General features: G+C 45.5%; 1 protein-coding gene across 1 annotated transcript in view; it reads right to left on the reverse strand.

The window, feature by feature from the left end:
* LOC111961436 (bone morphogenetic protein receptor type-1B-like) overlaps positions 1-24,078 on the reverse strand; it is a 119,373-nt gene that overhangs the window by 93,692 nt on the left and 1,603 nt on the right. Inside the window, 1 exon segment of the mRNA XM_023983702.2 lies at positions 16,491-16,560. The gene's annotated coding sequence lies outside the window, so the exon portion shown is untranslated.

Here is a 24,078-nt window from a genome sequence, read left to right on the forward strand (position 1 = left end):
GAGAGAGAGAGAGGGGGGAGAGGGGGAGAGAGAGGGAGAGGCAGAGGGAGAGAGAGTTCACTGGTGTATTTAGTTAACATGATTCTTATTATTTTTTGAGCAGCTCAGCTGCTGCTCAGGGGTGTGGGGAGTGTGTGCGCACGTGCACATATATGTGCGGTAGTGTGTGTGTTCGAGTGTACGTGTGTGTGCATGCATATGTGAGGAGTGTTTTTTTCCCATGCCCTCAGTTGTCAAGGTATGTGTAATGAAATCTCTGGGCTTGTTTTGAAAACCCTGGGAGTTCCACTCATTTTCACATTTTAGGCTTTTCTGGGGACCTCAGGCCCGCTCACTCTCCTCTCATCCTCACTCTCAGACCTGGTCCCAGGGAGCTGTCCAGCCCAGCTCATTTACTGCTTCATTTGGGAGTGTGTTTAAAAGGTAAAACAAACACAAGCCTCAAAGACAAAAGAACACCCACCATCCTGTGCACTGTCACACTGAGACCCCTGATACTTCAACACCCCCTGAGGGGGAAGAAACATCACAGACAGTGCAGACACATCTAAAAGGCAATACTGTGTGTGTGTGTGTGTGTGTACTGTACGTGTGTGTGTTTTATGCCACTCAGGGTTGGCATAAAAACAGGTTGCCCATGGAGCGCTGTTAACTTCATCCTAGCCATCAACCAGTGGYTGAAATGGCTTTGCCAGTGTGCCCCTGAACCCATTACAGGGGTCATAACGTTCAGATCTCCTCCAGAGAGGAGCGGGTTATCAAAGACATGCTCTCGCACACCTGACTTTTTGAAATGGTCGGGAAGTCAAAGACACTAAATGTGCGGTGTTCGACGAAAGACTGATACGCCGCAAACATTTACACTAATGAATAAACCAATCAATCAGGGAGTACTCTCGTCACGAAACATCCAGCTATCTTGGACATAAATGTAATGTTGCTGGCGAGTGGGGGGGGGGGGGACAAGTTGAGGAGCTTGTCCATGAGTATTCAACCAGGCTTGATATGATTGGCATTCCCCCTCTGCCTGTGGTCATGAAGCTAGACGCTGTGAGAGAGGTGGCGCTAGCAAAGATTCAACATCTGTTTGCCAATGTGCACATCCCACAGCAGGTTATGAGGGGAATTAATAACAAAAAAAATTCAAGTAGTGAGAAAGTGGCTATGCTTAAACACACACACCACACGTGACTTKATCTTCCTGAGCTGAACAGAGGGGGATTTAGGTGTCCCGAATGTAGACTGGATATACAGCGCTACCAGACCGACTGACCTGCTGAACATGCTTACCTTACTGAGGGAGGACGTAGAGATCTCCACGGGGCCACCTGTACCCGAATACCAAAGACCCAATTCGGGTCCAGAGCAGGTCTAGTTCCAGAATTCTAAAACATGTCACGGGTGTGGGTCGGATCTGATATGATTGTCATAGGTCTCGGGTATGTGTCATTTTAACTGACTTGATAATGACAGAATTAAACGTTAAGAGAGGAAGGATATGCTACAACGACCAAGAGCCAACAGGTAGGCTGCTACTTCATATTCCGAATGGAGTTGTTATCTTTAACTGTAGGATGAGAGAGCGCATGCAGCCTCAATTAGCCCAGATTTTGGAAGTGGGCTGCTAATTCAAATGATACATGGAGCAGGCCTTTTCTGACAAGCTCCTTAAATACCTTTTTTTTTGCATACCGCTTGGACACTCTGGGATACAGATAAACGTTGGCGATATTGATATTTGGCAGTCTGGGCCATGTACATAGGCTTACGGTACGTGGCCTTCAGATTGCAGGCCTGCCTAAGAGTAGAGCAAAACAACTGGCTAGGTCAGAGGTCACCAACCTTTTCTGAGTCAAGATCACTTTCGGAGTCAAAAGGAAAGCCGAGATCTGCCGCTCAGATTTCTTTTTAAAAACATGACCTAAAAACGTAAGCCTTTGCAACATAACTCAATGAAAAACAGTACTGTAGCAATGAGGTTTGTGCAGTAGGCTATAGGCCCAATACATTATCACTGCATATTGGTTATGCTTGAATTGCCCTGCCAATGCTGCTCTTCCCAGACAATTTTGAAATACATACAGTTGAAGTCGGAGGTTTACATACACTTAGGTTGGAGTCATTAAAACTTGTTTTTCAACCACTCCACAAATTTCTTGTTAACAAACTAAGTCGGTTAGGACATCTACTTTGCGCATGACAAGAGCAATTTTCCCAGCAATTGTTTACAGACAGATTATTTCATTATTAATTCACTGTATCACAATTCCAGTGGGTCAGAAGTTTACATATTCTAAGTTGACTGTGCATTTAAACAGCTTGGAAAATTCCAGAAAATGTCATGGCTGTAGAAGCTTCTGATAGGCTAATTGACATAATTTGAGTTAATAGGAGGTGTACCTTTGGATGTATTTCAAGGCCTACCTTCAAACTCAGAGCCTCTTTGCTTGACATCATGGGAAAATCAAAAGAAATCAGCCAAGTCCTCAGGAAAAAAATTATAGACCTCCACAAGTYTGGTTCATCCTTGGAAGCAATTTCCAAACACCTGAAGGTACCACGTTCATCTGTACAAACAATAGTACGCAAGTATAAACACCATGGGATCACGCAGCCGTCACACCGCTCAAGAAGGAGACGCGTTCTGTCTCCTAGAGATTAACGTACTTTGGTGCGAAAAGTGCAAATCAATCCCAGAACAACAGCAAAGGACCTTGTGAAGAAGGAAGGAAATAGGCACAAGGAAGGAAATTGGCACAAAAGTATCAATATCCACAGTAAAACGAGTCCTATATCGACATAACCTGAAAGGCCGCTCAGCAAAGAAGAAGCCACTACTCCAAAACCGTCCTAAAAAAGCCAGACTACGGTTTGCAACTGCACATGGGGACAAAGATCATACTTTTTGGAGAAATGTTCTCTGGTTTGATGAAACAAAAATAGAACTGTTTGGCCATAATGACCATCATTATGTTTGGAGGAAAAAGGGGGAGGCTTGCTGAAAAACACCATCCCAACTGTGAAGCACGGGGGTGGCAACATCATGTTGTGGGGGTGCTTTGCTGCAGGAGAGACTGGTGCACTTCACAAAATAGATGGCTTCATGAGGATGGAAAATTATATGGATATATTGAAGCAACATCTCAAGACATCAGTCAGGAAGTTAAAGCTTGGTCGCAAATGGGTCCTCCAAATGGACAATGACCCCAAGCACACTTCCAAAGTTGTGGCAAAATGGCTTAAGGACAACAAAGTCAAGGTATTGGAGTGGCCATCACAAAGCTCTGACCTCAATCCTATAGAAAATGTGTGGGCAGAACTGAAAAAGCGTGTGCGAGCAAGGAGGCCTACAAACCTGACTCAGTTACACCAGCTCTGTCAGGAGGAATGGGTCAAAATTCACCCAACATATTGTGGGAAGCTTGTTGGAAGGCTAGCCAAAATGTTTGACCCAAGTTAAACAATTTAAAGGCAATGCTACCAAATACTAATTGAGTGTATGTAAACTTCTGACCCACTGGGAATGTGATGAAAGAAATAAAAGCTGAAATAAATCACTCTCTCTACTATTATTCTGTCATTTCATATTCTAAAAATAAAGTGGTGATCCTAACTGACCTAAGACAGGATTACTAGGATTAAATGTCAGGAATTGTGAAAAACTGAGTTTAAATGTATTTGGCCAAGGTGTATGTAAACTTCCGACTTCAACTGTATATATTATTATTTATTGGTATATGATCCCACTGGTAATAGATCATTTCAAATCAAATGTTATTTGTCAGATGTGCCGAATACAACAGGTGTAGACCTTACAGTGAAATGCTTACTTACAAGCCCTTAACCAACAATGCAGTTTTAAGAAAAATAAGAGTTTCAGAAAAATTTGACTAAATAAACTAAAGTAAAAAATAAATAAAATAACAATAACAAGGCTATATACAGAGGGTACCGGTAGAGTCAATGTGCGGGGGTACAGGTTAGTTGAGGTAATTGAGGTAATACAGTATGTACATATAGGTAGAGGTAAAGTGACTGCATCGATAATAAACAGAGAGTAGCAGCAGCGTAAAAAAGGGTGTGTCAATGTCAATAGACTGTGTAGCCATTTGATTAGCTGTGCAACAGTCTTATGGCTGTCACGCCCTGGCCTTAGTTATCTTTGTTTTCTTTATTATTTTAGTTAGGTCAGGGTGTGACATGGGGGATGTATGTGTTTTGTATTGTCTAGGGGTTTTGTATGTTTATGGGGCAGTGACTTTGACTTGACTTTGACTTTGTTGTCTAGGTGTTTGTATGTCTATGGCTGCCTAGATTGGTTCTCAATTAGAGGCAGCTGTTTATCATTGTCTCTGATTGGGAACCATATTTAGGCAGCCATATTCATTGGGTATTTCGTAGGTTATTGTCTATGTTAGTTGCCTGTGTCTACACTATTTGTTTATAGCGTCACGTTCGTTCGTTTATGTTTTGTAGTTTGTTTAAGTGTTCTTCATTTCGTTATTAATAAATAGAAGATGTATTGTTATCACGCTGCGCCTTGGTCCTCCTCTCTTCAATGTTACGACGAACGTGACAGAATAACCCACCAAAATCGGACCAAGCAGTGTGAAGGAGAGGAACAGCGCGTTGTCGAAAAATGGACTTGGGAGGAGATTCTGGACGGTAAGGGACCATGGGCACAGGCTGGTGAATATCGCCGCCCTAAAGCTGAGCTGGAGGCAGCGAAAGCGGAGAGGCGGCGGTATGAGGAGGCTGCACGTAAGCGCGGCTGGAAGCCAGAGAGGCAGCCCCAAAAATTTCTTGGGGGTGGCACACGGGAGTAGTGTTAAGCCAGGTAGGAGACCTGAGCCAACCCCCGTGCTTACCGTGGAGAGCGTCGTATCGGGCAGGCACCGTGTTATGCAGAGATGCGCACGGTRTCCCCGGTGCGCAGGCATAGCCCGGTGCGGTACATAACAGCACCTCGTAGATTGGGCATCGAGCCAGGTGCCATGAAACCGGCTCTACGCATCTGGTCACCAGTGCGTCTCCTTGGGCCGGGGTACATGGCACCAGCATGGTGTCCCCGGTTCGCCAGCACAGCCCAGTGCGGGCTATTCCACCTCGCCGCACTGGCCTGGCTACGGGGAGCATTCATCCAGGTAGGGTTGGGCAGGCTCGGTGCTCGAGACCTGTAGTGCGCCTCCACGGTCCGGTTTATCCGGTGCCTTCTCCACGCACCAGTCCGCCTGTGACAGCCCCTCGCACCAGTCCAGTACCACCAGTGCCTACACCACCCACCAGGCTTCCTGTGCGTCTCGGAAGTCCAGTATGCACTGTTCCTTCTCCCCGCACTCGCCTTGAGGTGCGTGTCCCCAGCCCGGTACCACCAGTTCCGGCACCACGCACCAGGCCTACAGTGCGCCTCGGCAAGCCTGAGCTGCCTGTCTGCCCAGCGCCGTCTGAGCTGCCCGGGTTTTGTATGTTTATGGGGCAGTGTCTAGTCTAGGTGTTTGTATGTCTATGGCTGCCTAGATTGGTTCTCAATTAGAGGCAGCTGTTTATCATCGTCTCTGATTGGGAACCATATTTAGGCAGCCATATTCATTGGGAATTTCGTGGGTTATTGTCTATGTTAGTTGCCTGTGTCTGCACTATTTGTTTATAGCGTCACGTTCGTTCGTTTGTTGTTTTGTAGTTTGTTTAAGTGTTCTTCATTTCGTTATTAATAAATAGAAGATGTATTGTTATCACGCTGGGCCTTGGTCCTCCTCTCTTCAATGTTACGACGAACGTGATAATGGCTTGGGGGCAGAAGCTGTTAAGAAACCTCTTGGACCTAGACTTGACGCTCCAATACCGTTTGCCATGAGGTACCAGAGAGAACAGTCTGACTAGGGTGGCTGGAGTTTTTGGCAATGTTTAGGGCCTTCCTCTGACACTGCCTGGTATAGAGGTCCTGGATGGCAGGAAGGTTGGCCGTTCACACTACCCTCTGTAGCGCCTTGCGGTCGGAGGCCGAGCAGTTGCCATACCAGCTGGTGATGCAACCAGTCAGAAAGCTCTCGATGGTGCAGCTGTAGAACTTTGAGGATCTGAGGACCCATGCGAAATCTTTTCAGTCTGCTGAGGAGGAATAGGCATTGTCGTGCCCTCTTCACAGCTGTCTTGGTGTGTTTGGACCATGATAGTTTGTTGGTGATGTGGACACCAAGGAACTTGAAGCTCTCAACCTGATCCACTACAGTCCCGTTGATGAGAATGGGGCGAGCTCGGCCGTTCTTTTCCTGTAGTCCACGATCATCTCCTTTGTCTTGATCACGTTGAGGGAAAGGTTGTTGTTCTGTCACCACACTGCCAGGTCTTCAACCTCCTCCCTGTAGGTGGTCTAGTTGTTGTCGTGATCAGGCCTACCACGTTGTGTCATCGGCAAACTTAAAWGATGGTGTTGGAGTCATGCTTGGCCACGTAGTCATGGGTGAACAGGGAGTACAGGACGGGATAAAGCACGCACCCGTGTGGGGCCCCCGTGTTGAGGATGAACGTGGCGGATGTGTTGTTGCCTAACCTTACCACCTGGGGGCGGCCTGTCAGGAAGTCCAGGATCCAGTGGCAGAGGGAGGTGTTTAGTCCCAGGGTCATTAGCTTAGTGATGAGCTTTGAAGGCACTATGATGTTGAACGCTGAGCTGTAGTCAATGAATAGCATTCTCACATAGGTGTTCCTTTTGTCCAGGTGGGAAAGGGCAGTGTGGAGTCCAATAGAGATTCATCTGTGAATCTGTTGGGGCGGTATGCAAATTGGAGTGGGTCTAGGGTTTCTGGGATGATGGTGTTGATGTGAGCCATGACCAGCCTTTCAAAGCACGTCATGGCTACAGATGTGAGTGCTACGGGTCGGTAGTCATTTAGGCAGGCTACATGGTGTTTTTGGGTACAGGGACTATGGTGGTATGCTTGAAACATGTTGGTATTACAGACTGGGTCAGGGAGAGGTTGAAAATGTCAGTCAAGACACTTTCCAGTTGGTCAGTGCATGCTCGGAGTACACGTCCTGGTAATCTGTCTGGCCYGCGGCCTTGTGAATGTTGACCTGTTTAAAGGTCTTACTCACATCGGCTATGGAGCGCGTGGTCACACAGTTGTCCCGAACAGCTGATGCTCTCATAAATGCTTCAGTGTTGCTTGTTTCACAGCGCGCATAGAAGTCATTTAGCTTGTCTGGTAGGCTCGTGTCACTCGGCAGCTCGCRGCTGGGCTTCCCTTTGTAGTAGGTAATAGTTTGCAAGCGCTGCCACATCCGATGAGCCGGTGTAGTAGGATTCAATCTTAGACCTGTATTGACACTGTCTGTTTAATGGTTCGTCGTGGTGCATAGCGGGATTTCTTATAAGCGTCTGTGTTAGAGTCCCGCTCCTTGAAAGCGGCAGCTCTACCCTTTAGATGTTGATGTTGCCTGTAATCTATGGCTTCTGGTTGGGGTATGTACGTACAGTCACTGTGGGGACGACGTCATCGATGCACTTATTGATGAAGCTGGTGACTGATGTGGTATACTCCTCAATGCCATATTCCAGTCTGTGCTAGCAAAACAGTCCTGTAGCTTAGCATCTGCGTCATCTGACCACTTCCATATTGAGCGAGTCACTGGTACTTCCTGCTTTAGTTTTTGCTTGCAAGCAGGAATTAGGATAGAATTRTGGTCAGATTTGTAAAATGGAGGGCGAGGGAGAGCTTTGCATGCGTCTCTGTGTGTGGAGTTGGTGGTCTAGAGTTTTTTTTTCTCCTCTGGTTGCACATGCAACATGCTGGTAGAATTAGTTTTTGCTTGCAAGCAGGAATTAGGATAGAATTATGGTCAGATTTGTAAAATGGAGGGCGAGGGAGAGCTTTGCATGCGTCTCTGTGTGTGGAGTTGGTGGTCTAGAGTTTTTTTTTCTCCTCTGGTTGCACATGCAACATGCTGGTAGAAGTTAGGTAAAAGTTCCGGCCACTAGGAGCGCCGCCTCTGGATGAGCATTTTTTGTGTATACTTATGGCCTTATACAGCTCGTTGAGTGTGTCTTAGTGGCAGCTACGAAAAATATCAGAACAGCGTATAAGGTTGGACCAAACAATTACAGGCTGTATTCTTTGAGTTTCTCTCTAGTCATGGTCTTCAAAGTTTAGAATTCTCACTACCAACTTTGCTGTGCGTTCAAGGTTTCTTTTTACAGTCTATGGCTCGAGGAAACTGTGCAATCTGATTGGCCAGCGGTAGGCCTATAGGTGCCCTTGACTGCTGAGTAGGCAAAGTTCTACCTTCAGACACATGAAATGGTTAAAAATGGGAACACTCTATCTTCCCGGCCCTAGGGCTGCTGAATCAATTGCACCTATTGTCAACAAAAAGTACGAACGCAAGGTTTATCGTTGGGTTTTYTACAGAAATATTTGGTGATCGACTAGGAATGCCTTGGAGATCGACTGGTTGAGACCACTGGTCTAGGTACTGCTCTGTTTAAGGCATTATGGGCAGCCTTATGGGCAGCCTTATGGGCAGCCTTATGGGCAGCCTTATGGGCAGCATTATGGGCAGCCTTATGGGCAGCCTTATGGGCAGGATGCAGCCTTGATGGGCAGCCTTATGGCGCAGCCTTATGGGCAGCCTTATGGGCAGGCCTTATGGGCAGCTTATGGGCATGCATTATGGGCAGCTTATGGGCAGCATGCGATTATGGCAGCCTTATGGGCAGCCTTTGGGCAGCCTTATGGGCAGCCTTATGGGGCCTATGGCATTATGGGCAGGCCTTATGGGGCAGCATTCATGGGCAGCCTTATGGGGCAGCCTTATGGGCAGCATTATGGGCAGCATTATGGGCAGCCTTATGGGCAGCAATTATGGGCAGGCCTTATGGGCAGGCCTTATGGGCAGCATTATGGGCAGCCTTATGGGCAGCTTATGGGCAGCGTTATGGGCAGCGTTATGGGCAGCCTTATGGCAGCGTTATGGGCAGCCTTATGGGCAGCGTTATGGGCAGCCTTATGGGCAGCTTATGGGCAGCATTATGGGCAGCCTTATGGGCAGCATTATGGGCAGCCTTATGGGCAGGCGTTATGGGCAGCCTTATGGCAGCCTTATGGGGAGGGCCTTATGGGCAGCATTATGGGACAGGCCTTATGGGCAGCCTTATGGGGCAGCATGTATGGCAGCCTTATGGGCAGCTTATGGGCAGCTTATGGCAGCATTATGGGCAGCCTTATGGGCAGCCTTATGGGCAGCCTTATGGGCAGCATTATGGGCCCAGCATTTATGGGCAGCCTTATGGGCAGCATTATGGGCAGCATTATGGGCAGCCTTATGTGGCAGCATTATGGGCAGCTTTATGGGCAGCATTATTATGGGCAGCATATATGGGCAGCATTATGGGCAGCATTATGGGCAGCATTATGCAAGCAGTTATGCAGCAGCATTATGGGCAGCATTATGGGCAGCATTATGGGCAGCATTATGGGCAGCCTAGCTGTGTGGAGGAGATGGTTTTTGTGTCCTTACGTGTCCATGCATCAACAACCTTTAAATTGTTTGAATCTGTTGATGTAATGTGATTTGTGGATTCAAATGAACTATTTAAAGTGTGTGCGCGCGCGCATGTTCTTTCATGTGTCCAGCTCAAATGAGAATGAGGAAACCAATAAAGCCACAAAATATTGGCCCTGTGAAACAAAAGCAGCTTATCCTCCAATTTCCTGCCAGCGAGACTCCCCAGGCCCAGCACTGAGGCGCTCATTAATTGAAGTTGAACTTTAAGGAAAGTACAAAAGTACTACTGTACTCTACTGCAGCAGCACAGCTCTGCAGCCGGAGCCACAGAACACAGGTGGAGGGAGAGGGGAGAGGAGAGGGGAGAAGAGAGGGGAGAGCAGTGGAGTAGAGCAGCTGTTCACACACTTCCTCACAGCCCAGCCTCCTTGGTTTATAGAAACACAGCAAAAAGTTACATTCCCAGATTAGTGTTTTACGTTCTCTGAACAGATACGGTATTGGTGCTGGACTGTTCTGTTCAGCTGTTGTGAGGAGACTAGGGTGGCTGCTGTGATGGTAATGCTGTAATGATAACACTGTGTGGTAATGCTATAATGATAACACTGTGTGGTAATGTGGTAATGATAATACCGTGTGGTAATGCTGTAACGATAACATGGTGTGGTAATGCTGTAATGATAACAATGCGTGGTAATGCTGTAATGGTAACACTGTGTGGTAATGCTGTAATGATAACACTGTGTGGTAATGTGGCGATGATAATACTGCTTGGTAATGCTGTAATGATAACACTGTGGGGTAATGTGGTAATGATAATACTGTGTGGTAATGCTGCAACGATAACACGGTGTGGTAATGCTGTAATGACAACACGGTGTGGTAATGCTGTAATGATAACACGGTGTGGTAATGCTGTAATGATAATACTCTGTGGTAATGCTATAATGATAACACGGTGTGGTATTGCTGTAACGATAACACTGCGTGGAAATGCTGTCATGATAACACTGCGTGGTAATGTGGCCATGATAACACTGTGTGGTAATGCGGTAATGATAACACAGTGTGGTAATGCTGCAATGATAACACTGCATGGTAATGCTGTAATGATAACACGGCATGGTAATGCTGCAATGATAATAACGTGTGGTAATGCTGTAATGATAACATGGTGGGGTAATGATAATACCATGTGGTAATGCTGTAACGATAACACATTGTGGTAATGCCGTAATGACAACACGGTGTGGTAATGCTGTAATGATAACACTGTGTGGTAATGCTGTAATGATAACACGGTGTGGTAATTCTGTAATGATAATACTGTGTGGTAATGTTGTAATGATAACACGGTGTGGTAATGCTGTAATAACACGGTGTGGTAATGCTGTCACGATAAGACTGCGTGGTAATGTGGCCATGATAACACTGTGTGGTAATGCGGAAATTATAATACTGWGTGGTAATGCTGTAATGATAACACTGTGTGCTAATGCTATAATGATAACAATGTGTGGTAATGCTGTAATGATAACAATGTGTGGCAATGCTGTAATGGTAACACTGCATGGTAATGCTGTAATGATAACACTGTGTGGTAATGCGGAAATGATAATACGGTGTGGTAATGCTGTAATGATAACACTGTATGGTAACGCTGTAATGATAACACGGTGCGGTAATGCTGTAATGATAACACTGTGCGGTAATGCTGTAATGATAACACTGTGTGGTAATGGTGTAATGATAACACTGCATGGTAATGTGGTAATGATAATACTTGAACAGGTGACCATAACAGTGACATGACAATTCCATAAGAATAGATAAAACAACTTTCCTAAGAGATCAAGAGATCAAGATCACAACTTACTTATAATGAGAACAAAAATATAAACACAACATGCAACAATTAACAATTTTACTAAGTTACAGTTGAGGAAATAAATCAGTCAATTGCAATAAATGAATTAGGCCCTAATCTATGGATTTCACATTACTGGGCAGGGGCGCAGCAGTGGGAGGGCATAGACCCACCCACTTGGAAGCCAGGCCCACCTACTGGGGAGGCCCTGGCAACCAGAATGAGTTTTTCCACACAAAAGAGCTTTACTACAGACAGAAATACTACTCAGTTTCATCAGCTGTCTGGGTGGCTGGTCTCAGATGATTCCGCAGGAGACCAAATGTGGAGGTCCTGGGCTGGCGTGATTACATATGGTCTATGGTTGTGAGGCCGGTTGGACGTACTGCCAAATTCACTAAAACGACATTGGAGGAGGCTTATGGTAGAGAAATGAACATTCAATTATCTGGCAACCGCTCTGGTGGACATTCCTGCAATCAGCATGCCAATTGCATGCTCCCTCAAAACTTGAGACATCTGTGGCATTGTGTTGTGTGACAAACCAGCACATTTTAGAGTGGCCTTTTAATGTCCCCAGCACAAGATGTACCTGTGTAATGATCATGCTATTTAATCAGCTTCTTGATATGCCACACCTGTCAGGTAGATGGATTATCTTGGCAAAGCAGAAATGCTCACTAAAAGGGATGTAAACAAATTTGTGCACAAAAGTTGAGAAATAATATTTTCTTTCAGCTCATGAAACATTGGACAACCACTTTACATGTTGAGTTGATATTTTTGTTCAGTGTAGTTACTTAGAGCAATCTGTAGACATACATGGTATTATATGTAGCCATGTCTGAGTAATAAACAGCTGTATCTAGGCCTGGCACACCTGTAATAACAGTCCAGTCTGTTGCAGAATAGCTGCTACTCTCCATATGTAACCTGATACCTTCTATACTCTACCTAGGCACTCAAGACTCATCAGAGAAGCCAGACTCATTCCAGCAGTCAGACAGAGAGAGAGAGAGAGCAAGAGAGCGAGAGGGAGAGAACGGAGGCACACTGTTACAGCTGGACAGGGGATTAGTAGAAACATGGTAGAATATGAGAAGGGGTGAATGAGACACGAAAGAAAGAGAGAAACGGAGAAGCATTGCTCTTTCGTTGATCCGTTCAGGCTGATCTCTGTTCCAGGAATATGATTAGGGATTATTCTGTTATTTTTATAAATGTCTGTGAAGCTTTATACCCTCCCCTCCCCTTCAGTCTTGGCAAACACCACAGAGAGAGAGAGGGAGAGAGAGCGAGAACTAGAGAGAAAAAGAGAGATAATTATAGAGAGAGGCGAGAATGAGAGAGACCGAAAATAGAAGATGTAAGAGAGAGCCTCCACAGTCAATGAGGCTCAAAAAGACAAGGAGCTCCAGAGAAATAGCCATGTCACCTCGAGCCGGTCTGTTGGGGCAAGCTTCCCCACCACCACTGTCACTCCCAGGAAGATCAGTCTCTCTGGGGACGACAGCTAGCCGGCCACATGACCCTAGTCTATCGTCAACAAAAACTAGTGTGACTTTTTAAAAGCTTTTTAATGACTATCTGTCCTCATAGGAGAGTTATAGGCAGAGAGTCCGGCTCACAGACTGGACCAACAGCTGCACAGAGACAAACTACAGTAGAGGTGAACTAGTCAGATGCTGAAATTGGTCTAACATTTGATACTCCAGAAAATGATATTAGGAGAGTGTCCTGGGATTGACAGTGTGTCCTGGGATTGACAGTGTGTCCTGGGATTGACAGTGTGTCCTGGGATTGACAGTGTGTGAGGATGATATGGGGACGTTGACGGCACGAGGCCGACGTCATCTATTTTGTCTGGCTCTCTAATCCAGCGACGTGAGCTAAAACCTGCCAGGCATTCTACCACAGTGCTGCCTGTGCAACCTGTGTGTGTTTGTTTGTTGGTGTGCGTTTGTGTCACTCCACTATTTATACTCAAATTGGCTGATCGAAAGGGAAGCTGCCTGGCTGCACATTTTCCATCCCCGTTCCAAATATAGTGCACTGCTAGCTGTGAGCCTTTGTTGAGAGTCCAGAGTGAAGTGGAATGTGGCACTGCACGCCACCAGGACACCTGACTGCACACACACTCCACTTGTCACACACTCACATCTCAACAAAACACACCACAGATGATCGAATCTATATATGCATCCATACAGTCAATCTCGATCAGGTGTCTGTTACACATTGTTTTTAGGGTATTTTACCATTTCTAAATAACATCCATTAGCTTCATCGGTCTGTGTCTGTTTCATTCTTTATTGTTTTTCACCAGGATGTTATTTAAGCTGTAATTAAGAGATTACTCAGAGCAGCCGCAGATAAGAGAGAGGGTGGACCCCAGATAGCATCTATGCAAAGGCGGTCCTGTGCCCTCTCCTCTCTGGGTGGCCTACAGCACAGTAGAGGGGGTAGAGGCCTAGGGCTCGGCATGCAAAGCTTTGATGTCATCACATTTCCATGCAGACAACCGTGGCCAGTCCAGGTATGGCTCAGATCGCCCTCTGCCCTGTATGTATGTAAAAAGCACACGCGAAATCCATTTGAATCTGTCATCAAAAACAGAGGGGTTTGGCAGGCGAATAACGTTAGCGGGAGAGAAATAGATTTCATCTGTTTTCCCCGTCTCTCCTTGCAGTCAGAATGGCACTTGCTGTCAAAAGCAGTTAGCGGACGAACGTGGGGATTCGTTGTAACTACACTCCAAGACATAGCCAGGGAATTTAGAACAAAGTCGCTCAGTCGGTATTGGTTCTTCAAAGGACATTCAACATAACATGTGATGGATGTGTTTTCAGAGTGGCGAAATCAATTGGAACTAAAAACCCTCACAGTACACATTTGAAGAAATGTGGGGCATTTAAATCTCTTGGTGTGTTTATGTATGTGGTTATGGGGTTGGGAGGGTTTGGAGTGTTCTAAAGGAGAGGCAGGTCTTAAAACAGGATGCAAAGCTTAAGGAACGTTTCGAAAGCCGCATGCCAGTGTAGTTACAATTAAATAACAGTACAGTATTAGTTTCAAGTTTCAATGTTTGTCACATGCACAGGATACAGCAGGTGTAAACAGTASAGTGAAATGCTCACTTGTGAGCTCTTTCCCAACAATGCAGTATTCAAGGAGATAATATAAAGTAGGAAAAACAAACGAAACACGCAGGAAAAAGAGACACGAGACTGCAAGCTATACACAGGCTCAGTCCCAGTACCATAATTACAGAGCCGAGTCAGTAGAGCCGAGTCAGTAGAGTCGAGTCAGTAGAGCCGAGTCAGTAGAGCCGAGTCAGTAGAGCCGAGTCAGTAGAGTCGAGTCGGTAGAGCCGAGTCGGTAGAGCCGAGTCGGTAGAGCCGAGTCGGTAGAGCCGAGTCGGTAGAGCCGAGTCGGTTGAGCCGAGTCGGTAGAGCCGAGTCGGTAGAGCCGAGTCGGTAGAGCCGAGTCGGTAGAGCCGAGTCGGTAGAGCCGAGTCGGTAGAGCCGAGTCAGTAGAGCACTAAACCAACAGAAATGAGCAGGGCTACCTGTTAGATCTCCAATTGCACTTTAAAACAGGTGTAATCATAAGTTAAAAGGTTAAATAAAAAAAATATACAAATAAAAAGAATAACGTGGGGCGGTGTGTCTGTCTCAGCGGTTCTACCATGCACTGCTTTAATAACCCACTGAGTTACAGCGTATCAACACACACCAACATCCTGGTTGCTACATGTCTGCCTGAGCTTGGTGTGTGTGCGTGCGTGTACTATACAGTAATGTTTTCCATATAGAGGATGCGCACTCAATTCAATTCAATCAACCTCAATGTGACTCCTCTCAGTTTTTCTCCCTCCGACACAGCTGCCTCTTATTTGCCAGGATCCAGCCGTAGAGAGAGAGAGATCCAGTGGGAACTTTAACACATAGATTCTTGACATTCTTTAACGGGTTTGAGTTACTCTCCGTCCAAACCAGCGCTCCACTACTACAATCCTCTCCTATTTCCGGACACGAGGTCAGTGTTAGAGTCTACATTCCACAGCCTCTCACCAACACAAGCAGGTATTGTCCTCTGTGGAGGGGACTCTTCACTGGCTTCAGATCAGATCCCACTGTTGGAGCGGTGTCAGTGTTGTCATCACATTGTGTTGTTTATGACGGGTCCTGTAGTGGCAAGTCTCACTGCTTAATGGTTAAGGAACRCTAACGGAAGTCCACAGCAGCAACTCTCTGACACAGTGTGGAAATCAAGGAGAGAGAAGGTACTGTATAAGAGGTCACGTCAGAGACACTTTATATTGAACGATCGCACTCAATGACGTGTGGCCTTCACACGTTCTGTTCTGTTCACACCCAGTCCCCAATTGAACAGTCCTCAGATCAGCTACGGCTTACAATTCTGGAACAGGCYCTCATGTCTCACCTGCCCACAGGTCAGCTGTGACGTGAGGTTCAGTCAGTCCCACGCCTGTAGAGTGTAGCTCAGCTGCTACCGTCAACCTGTCAGCTCCACGCATCACCTTTTAATCAGTCACCATGGTGACCAGGTTGGGGTAAGCAGGCACAGTGTGCCATCCCACATTCTCTCACTCAGTCGGAGGGATCCATGTCTCTCTCTCACACACACACACACACACCACACACACAACACACACACACACACACACACACCACACACACAACACAACACACACACACAACAACAACACCACACACGACCCTGTGGTGATGCCACAATCAGCTTCTCACACAAACACCCATGCCCTGGGACTGGCAGGTGGAGCAGGACTATCCATAGAGCATCCATTGGCCTCCGTTACCGTGTCTACTCCAGACTGATTCGGCCACGTACACAGAGATGACTATTAGCTGCAGTATGGGTTCTCGTCCATCCTAATCCATGTGCTCAGCAGTTAGTCAATTGGTCACTTCTCTGGAAGGGCACGGCCACCTAGCCACCACTGACACGGCCACCTAGCCACCACTGAGCTCGCTACACACACAATAAGAGACTAGTGTAGGGCAATCAGCAATCAAACACTCAGCGTACAGTAATAAACAACTTAGAAAATTCAAGGATGGGAAAACAGACTCACCATCCAACAACGAGGGGTTAAACAACGGTCTGTCATTATGGTCATCCAAAGTCACAGCTGCTGTCTTCTCCTAGAAGAAAAAGGGAAAGTTGGTAAAGAAAGTTTATATAATCGTACAGTATATTTTCCATGTTAACAAAAATGGTGATTGTCAGACGTGATTCAGACGTCATTTCAGCCAGGCTCAAGGCATTACCCCACCTGGGATTTAAACCAATGCACCTAGTYGACATTAAACAACTACACCCCCTCTCACTGTCTCTCCCCTCCTCTTCCTTATTCTCCTGTATATCCTCCTCTTTCTCCCACTAATGACAGGATGTCTGTTTTCTCACACAGGGTTAAAGACCTTCCAGGCAAAGAGGACACTGAAGTAATTCCTGCTCTTTCCCTTCATCAGAGAGAGAGAGATACAGAGAGAGACCGAGAGAGACAGAAAGACAAAGAGAGAGAGAGAGATCCTCACAGTGATGTTGGGGACTGGGTGGATTATCACTAATTACCAAAGACCAACTGGAACCTAAAGGAAAGGAGAKGATTAGTAAAAAGTGGAACAAGACGATGCCTCCTCCACTTCTTCCTCCCACCCCCTCTTTTTTTCCTTCTTCTTCCTCCTCCTCACCTCACTGGAGACCGTGTGTTTTCCCCTCAGGAATATAACAGTCTTATTGACATCACACTGGTCTAGACTGAACTCTTATCAAATAGCTCATGTTTATATATCCAGATATGAAAGATGTCTCCCTTCCAGGAATCTCAGAGGGACTATGAATAGATACATCAGAGTTTAAAAAATGGGTAGGCCTAAAAAAGTGATTGTTCTATTGTTCTAAAGCTGAGAGTTCTCTCATAGGAGATGGTGAGTCCTTTACGTCCTTGTCCCAATGATGAAACCCACAACTCTGTTCATATGAAGACAGCAGAATCTATCCCCTTCATCTATCCTCTGCCCGACGCCATGTCTCCTAGTCCTCCTGAGGGAGGAGAATGTCTGGTGCAGACACAAGCAGAGACCTGCATCCCTGGGTCTGTGAACTGATGTGAGCATTGTTTTCCAGGGGGAAAGGAATATGTTGTTTTTCCTTCAGAGTGTCTGGGTGTGCATGGGGACTACAGAGTGTCAGTGAGTGGGAAGAACGCCAGCTGCAGTATTGGCAGAAAGAAAGCAAAGGGATTGGGTAATGGGTGGAAAAGCCATACCTTTGTAAAACCTTGGTACCAGATGCTCTTGAGCTCTGAAGTGTGTGTGTGCAAAAGCGCATGCTCGTGGGTGCACACATGCGAGAGAGCTACACTACATGACCAAAAGTGTGTGGACACCTGCTCGTCGAACATCTCATTACAAAATCGTGGGCATTAATATGGAGTTGGTCCTCCCCTTTGCTGCTATAACAGCCTCCATTCTTCTGCAAAGGCTTTCCACTAGATGTTGGAACATTGTTGCGGGGACTTGATTCCACTCAGGCACAAGAGCATTTGTGAGGTCGGGCACTGATGTTGGGCGATTAGGCCTGACTCGTAGTCGGCGTTCCAATTCATCCCAAACATGCTCGATGGGGTTGAGGTCAGGGCTCTGTGCAGGCCAGTCAAGTTCTTCCACACAGATCTTGACAAACCATTTCTGTGTGGACCTCGTTTCCACTGCTCCAGAGTCCAATGGCGGCGAGCTTTACACCACTCCAGCCGACGCTTGGCATTGCACATGGTGATCTAAGGCTTGTGTGCGGGCTGCACGGCCAGGGAAACCCATTTCATGAAGCTCCAGACTAACAGTTATTGTGYTGACGTTGCTTCCAGAAGGAGTTGGGAACTCGGTAGTGAGTGTTGCAACCGAGTGCTACGCGCTTCAGCGCTCAGAGGTCTCGTTCTGTGAGCTTGTGTGGCCTACCACTTTGTTAGACTTATGCTAAAATTGATTAAATAAATGTTTTTCCTCATCAATCTACACACAACACCCCATAATGACAAATCRAAAACAGGTTTTTAGACACAATACTTATGTAAGTATTCAGACCCTTTTCTATGAGACTCGAAAATGAGCTCAGGTGCATCCTGTGTCCATTGATCATCCTTGAGATGTTTCTACAACTTGATTGGAGTCCACCAGTGGTAAATTMAATTGACTGGACATGATTTGGAAAGGCACACACCTGTCTATATAAGGTCCCACAGTTGACCGTGCATGTCAGAGCAAAAACCAAGCCATGAGGTCGAAGGAATTGTCCGTAGAGCTCCGAGACAGGATTGTGTTGAGGCACAGATCTGGGGAAGGGTAACAAAAAGTCTGCGGCATTGAAGGTCCCCAAGAACAMAGTGGCCTTCATCATTCTTAAATGGTAGAAGTTTGGAAACACCAAGACTCTTCCTAGAGCTGGCCGCCCGGTCAAACTGAGCAATCGGGGAAGAAGGCCATTGGTCAGGGAGGTGACCAAGAACCCGATAGTCATTCTGACAGAGTTTCAGAGTTCCTCTGTGGAGACGGGAGAACCTATCAAAACTTTAAAAAATGATAAAATGTGGAAAAAGGGAAGGGGTCTGAATACTTTCCGAATGCACTGTATGTAGTCTATCAAACACCCGTGCGCTTAAATCTACTGCAACACTCCTTGTCAAGAGCAGAGAGAGATGGAACAAAGGGGAATTGTAAAGAACGTTCTGGCGTTTTGGTGGCTGGTAAAGCCATTTGAAAGAGGCCTGTTATCCTCCATTCTCCATCTGTTGTCCTCTCCTCTGTCAAGACTCTGATACATTGTAGCTCAGGCAGCTAGGGTCTCTACATCCCCTGTCTGGCTCTCCGTAACAAGACCCACACATTCACTCCGACTCTCTGTGTTCAAATCCTCCTGACGACTTCAATAAAATAGAAACTTCAATACGGGATGAACAAAGATATCCCTCAATAACCTGACAGTTGTCAAATTCATTCTTCCTGAGATGGCTGGAAGACAGTTCCACCCTCTTCAACACTTTCTCAATGTCTCTCATGCATCCCCTAAGAGGAACCAACATCCCCCCCCCCCATCAAATACTGGCCGCTTTTTAATACGCACCTAGGAACTCTTCTTTGATTGGCTGAGCTAACTTCCTGTGATTATACTGGAGGAAGCTAGGGTGAGGGGGTCGCAGCTTGCTAAGCTTAGCCCTGCGGACAGACCCAGATTCAGACCCATGACCACCCTGTGTGTGTATGTGTGTGTGTGTGTGTGTATGTGTGTGTCTCTCTATAGAGGAGTCAGTAGGTCTAGGTATTTAACTCAAAAGTAAAAGGGATAGAAGTAGCCTGCAGATACCTGGAGATGATTCATTTGGTAGATGTAGATTTTATCTCACATGTTAAAGACACACCCTGCAGCCTTCCATAATCACAGAACAATTTGGGTCTTCGACATCTAGTAGGTTCTTCATTGATCACATGGGAGATGACAGTGTGACCATGTGATGTACTACAGTACAAGGCCAAATGTTTAGTTCAACAGATACCTGACAGGTGCATGGTCATCACCTCTCCTCCCAATATAAATGGTTCTCATTTCAAATCATGATTATTACCAGACCAGTGTGGCAGCGATTGTGCCGCCAGGCCTGAATCACAGTCGTTTTCACATTGCTGACACATTCCTTTATACGGCTACCAGGGCTGGAGTCAATTGGAAAAGAAGGCAGTACATTCAGGACGTGAACTTAGATAACAATTCAAAATTAGAATTTTCATTTCAATGACTTCTCAATAAACTGAGGAGTATAAGCTGTTTATATCAAAAGTTTTTCAATTGTTTAATTTGAAATAAAAATCAATTGACTGCCTCCACTTTGAATAGACCCCAGCCCTGAAGGCTACCATACAAGACCACCACGGTGGCGTGGGTAAGTTACACGATGACACACACCCAGGCGCCTGAAACACACATAGAGCCCAACACGGAAACGCTCCCAGCCTCAGACTGTGGTAGGCCACAAAAACACAGACCTGCCAACTGCCCTCCAGCTGCCCAGCCTCCCTCCACATCCCTGTCCTGTAGGCAAATTGTGTGTGTGCGTGCGTGCGTGTGGTGCCCGTCCTGGGTGGTAGTGGGATCACTGTGTGGTTCATCCTAGCCCACACACTCTCTCACTCTCAATCTCACTCAGGCCTCCGTCAATGATCCTCTGTATTGACTAGGACTGTGCGTCCCAAATAGCACCCTATATATAGTGCCCTACTTTGAGCAGATCCCTATGGGCCTTGGTCAAAAGTAGTGCACTACATAGGGAATAAGGTGCCTTTTTGGACACAACCTCAGTCTCCAAGGTGAAGACAAATCTGAAATATAAGGCTGTGCATGGATGGCTGCATAGGGTTTCTGGCCTGGTCTAACATCAGGAGCTGGAGGCCAGTGATGTAATGAGATCAGATCTGGTCCGGTGGAGTTCTATGATAGACTGGAGAACAGAGCAAAGCATTGTGGCATGACATTATGTCTTTAAATGGGGTTTCAGTCCAGTCAAATATTACCCTTGACCCCATGCCACTATACACCATTGGATGGGCCTCTCAAGTCAACAGCCCCATGGCCACAAAACATAACACAGACAGAGACACACATTCATACACACAACCGCTAATCTCATCCCCCAGCCGGATCTCTCTCTCTCGGTCAAACTGTATGGTTTCACAGCGCYTCAGAAAKGGACTTGAATGGAGGCCATTGGCAGGAGTGGACGAAACAACCACTGATTTTAATTAGCTGATCTCTCAGTCCATCACCATCTAGCCACTGATTTTAATTGGCATTCATTTTGATTGAAACATTTTGAAAATCCCCAAAGTCCCATCTAATACAGCGCTAGCAGGCTCGATCCGCCTCCATTTTAAGCTGCACCGCTTTCAAGTCCCACTTTAGGACGGTGTTACCAGGGTCTTTATCAGTGGTGTAAAGTACTTCATAAAAATACTTTAAAGTACTACTTAAGTCACTTTTTGGGGTATCTGTACTTTACTATTTTTGACAAGTTTTACTCCATCCATTTTCCCTGACACCCAAAAGTACTCGTTACATTTTGAATGGCTAGCAGGACAGGAAAATGGTCAAATACATGCACTTATCTAGAGAACATCCTGCTCATCCCTACTGCCTCTGATCTGGAGGACTCACTAAACACAAATGCTTCGTTTGTAAATGATATCTGAGACTTGGAGTGTGCCCCTGGCTATCCGTAAATACAAAAACAAGAAAATAGTGCGGTCTGGTTTGTTAAATAAGGAATTTGAAATTATTTATACTGTTACTTTTAATACTTATGTATATACAGTGGCAAGAAAAAGTGTGTCAACCCTTTGGAAATACCTGGATTTGATCTTCATCTAGGTCACAACAAGACAAACAGTCTGCTTAAACTAATAACACACAAACAATTATACATGGTCTTGTCTTTATTGAACACGCTGTGTACACAATCACAGTGCAGGGTGGGAAAAGTATGTGAAACCTTGAATTTAATAACTGATTGACCCTCCTTTGGCAGCAATAACCTCAACCAGTTGTTGAGGATCAGACCTGCACAACGGTCAGGAGGAATTTTGGACCATTCCTCTTTACAAAACTGTTTCAGTTCAGAAATATTCTTGGGATGTCTGRTGTGAACTGCTCTCCAGGTCATGCCACAGCATCTCAATCAGGTTGAGGTCAGGACTCTGACCGGGCCACTCCAGAAGGCGTATTTTCTTCTGTTGATTTACTTCTGTATTTTGGGTCGTTGTCCTGTTGCATCACCCAACTTCTGTTGAGATTCAATTGGCAGACAGATAGCCTAACATTTTCCTGCAAAATGTCTTGATAAACTTGGGAATTCATTTTCCCGTCGATGATAGCAAGCTGTCTAAGCCCTGAGGCAGCAAAGCAGTTCCAAACCATAATGCTCCCTACTAGAGGTCCACCCATTAATTAGAATGGCCGATTCATAACAATCGGTAATCGGCATTTTTGGACACCGATTGTGGCCGATTACATTGCACTCCACGAGGAGACTGCGTGGCAAGCTGACTATCTGTTACGCGAGTGCAGCAAGAAGCCAAGGTAAGTTGCTAGCTAGCATTAAACTTATCTTATWAAAAACAATCAACCTTAACATAATCACTAGTTAAACTAGTAATGTCATCAACCATGTGTAGTTATCTAGCTTGTCCTGCCGTTGCATATAATCGATGCGGTGCCTGTTAATTTCTCATCGAATCACAGCCTACTTCRCCAAACTGGTGATGATTTAACAAGCACATTCGCGAAAAAAAGCACAGTTGTTGCACCAATGTGTACCTAACCATAAACATCAATGCCTTCCTTTAAAATCAATACAGAAGTATATATTTTTAAACCTGCTTATTTAGTTAATATTGCCTGCTAACATGAATTTATGTTAACTAGGGAAATCGTTTCACTTCTCTTGCGTTCCGTGCAAGCAGAGTCAGGSTATATGCAGCAGTTTGGGCCGTCTGGCTCRTTGCGAACTRTGTGAAGACCATTTCTTCCTAACAAAGACCGTAATTAATTTGCCAGAATTATACATAATTATGACATAACATTGAAGGTTGTGCAATGTAACAGCAATATTTAGACTTAGGGATGCCATCCATTAGATAAAATACGGAACGGTTCCGTATTTCACTGAAAGTGAAACGTTTTGTTTTCGAAATGATAGTTTCCGGATTCGACCATATCAATGACCAAAGGCTCGTATTTCTGTGTGTTATTATGTTATAATTAAGTATATGATTTGATATTTGATAGAGCAGTCTGACTGAGCTGTGATAGGCAGCAGCAGGCTCGTAAGCATTCATTCAAACAGCACTTTCGTGCATTGCCAGCAGCTCTTCGCTGTGCTTCAAGCATTGAGCTGTTTTATGACTTCAAGCCTATCAACTCCCGAGATTAGGCTGGTGTAACCGATGTGAAATGGTGATTGATTGATTGGACTCCAGGTTAGCTAACCCCTGACTCCAATTAGCTTCTGGTGAAGTCATTAGCCTAGGGGTTCACATACTTTTCCCAACCTACACTGTGAATGTTTAAATGATGTATTCAATATAGACAAGACAAATACAATACTTTGTTTGTTATTAGTTTAAGCACACTGTGTTTATGTGTTGTTGTGACTTAGATGAACAGATTAAGTTATATGTCCAATTTATGCAGAAATCCAGGTAATTCCAAAGGGTTCACATACTTTTTCTTGMCACTTTACATTAGCAATTACATTTACTTTTGATACTTAAGTATATTTAAAACCMAATACTTTTAGACTTTTACTCAAGTAGTATTTTACTGGGTGACTTCACTTTTACTGGAGTAATTTTCTATTAAGGTATCTTTACTTTTACTCCATCACTGGTCTATACGTAGTAGCAATTTATACTGAACAAAAATATAGACGCAACATGCAACAATTTCAACGTTTTTACTRAGTTACAGTTCATATAAGGAAATAAGTCAATTGAAATACATTCATTAGGCCCTAATCTATGAATTTCACATGACTGGGCAGGGGTGCAGCCATGGGTTGGCCTGGGAGGGCATAGGCCCACCACTTGGGAGCCAGGCCCACCCACTGGAGAGCC

Source organism: Salvelinus sp. IW2-2015, linkage group LG4q.1:29 (assembly GCF_002910315.2).
Source record: "Salvelinus sp. IW2-2015 linkage group LG4q.1:29, ASM291031v2, whole genome shotgun sequence".
Classification (NCBI taxonomy): Eukaryota; Metazoa; Chordata; class Actinopteri; order Salmoniformes; family Salmonidae; genus Salvelinus; species Salvelinus sp. IW2-2015.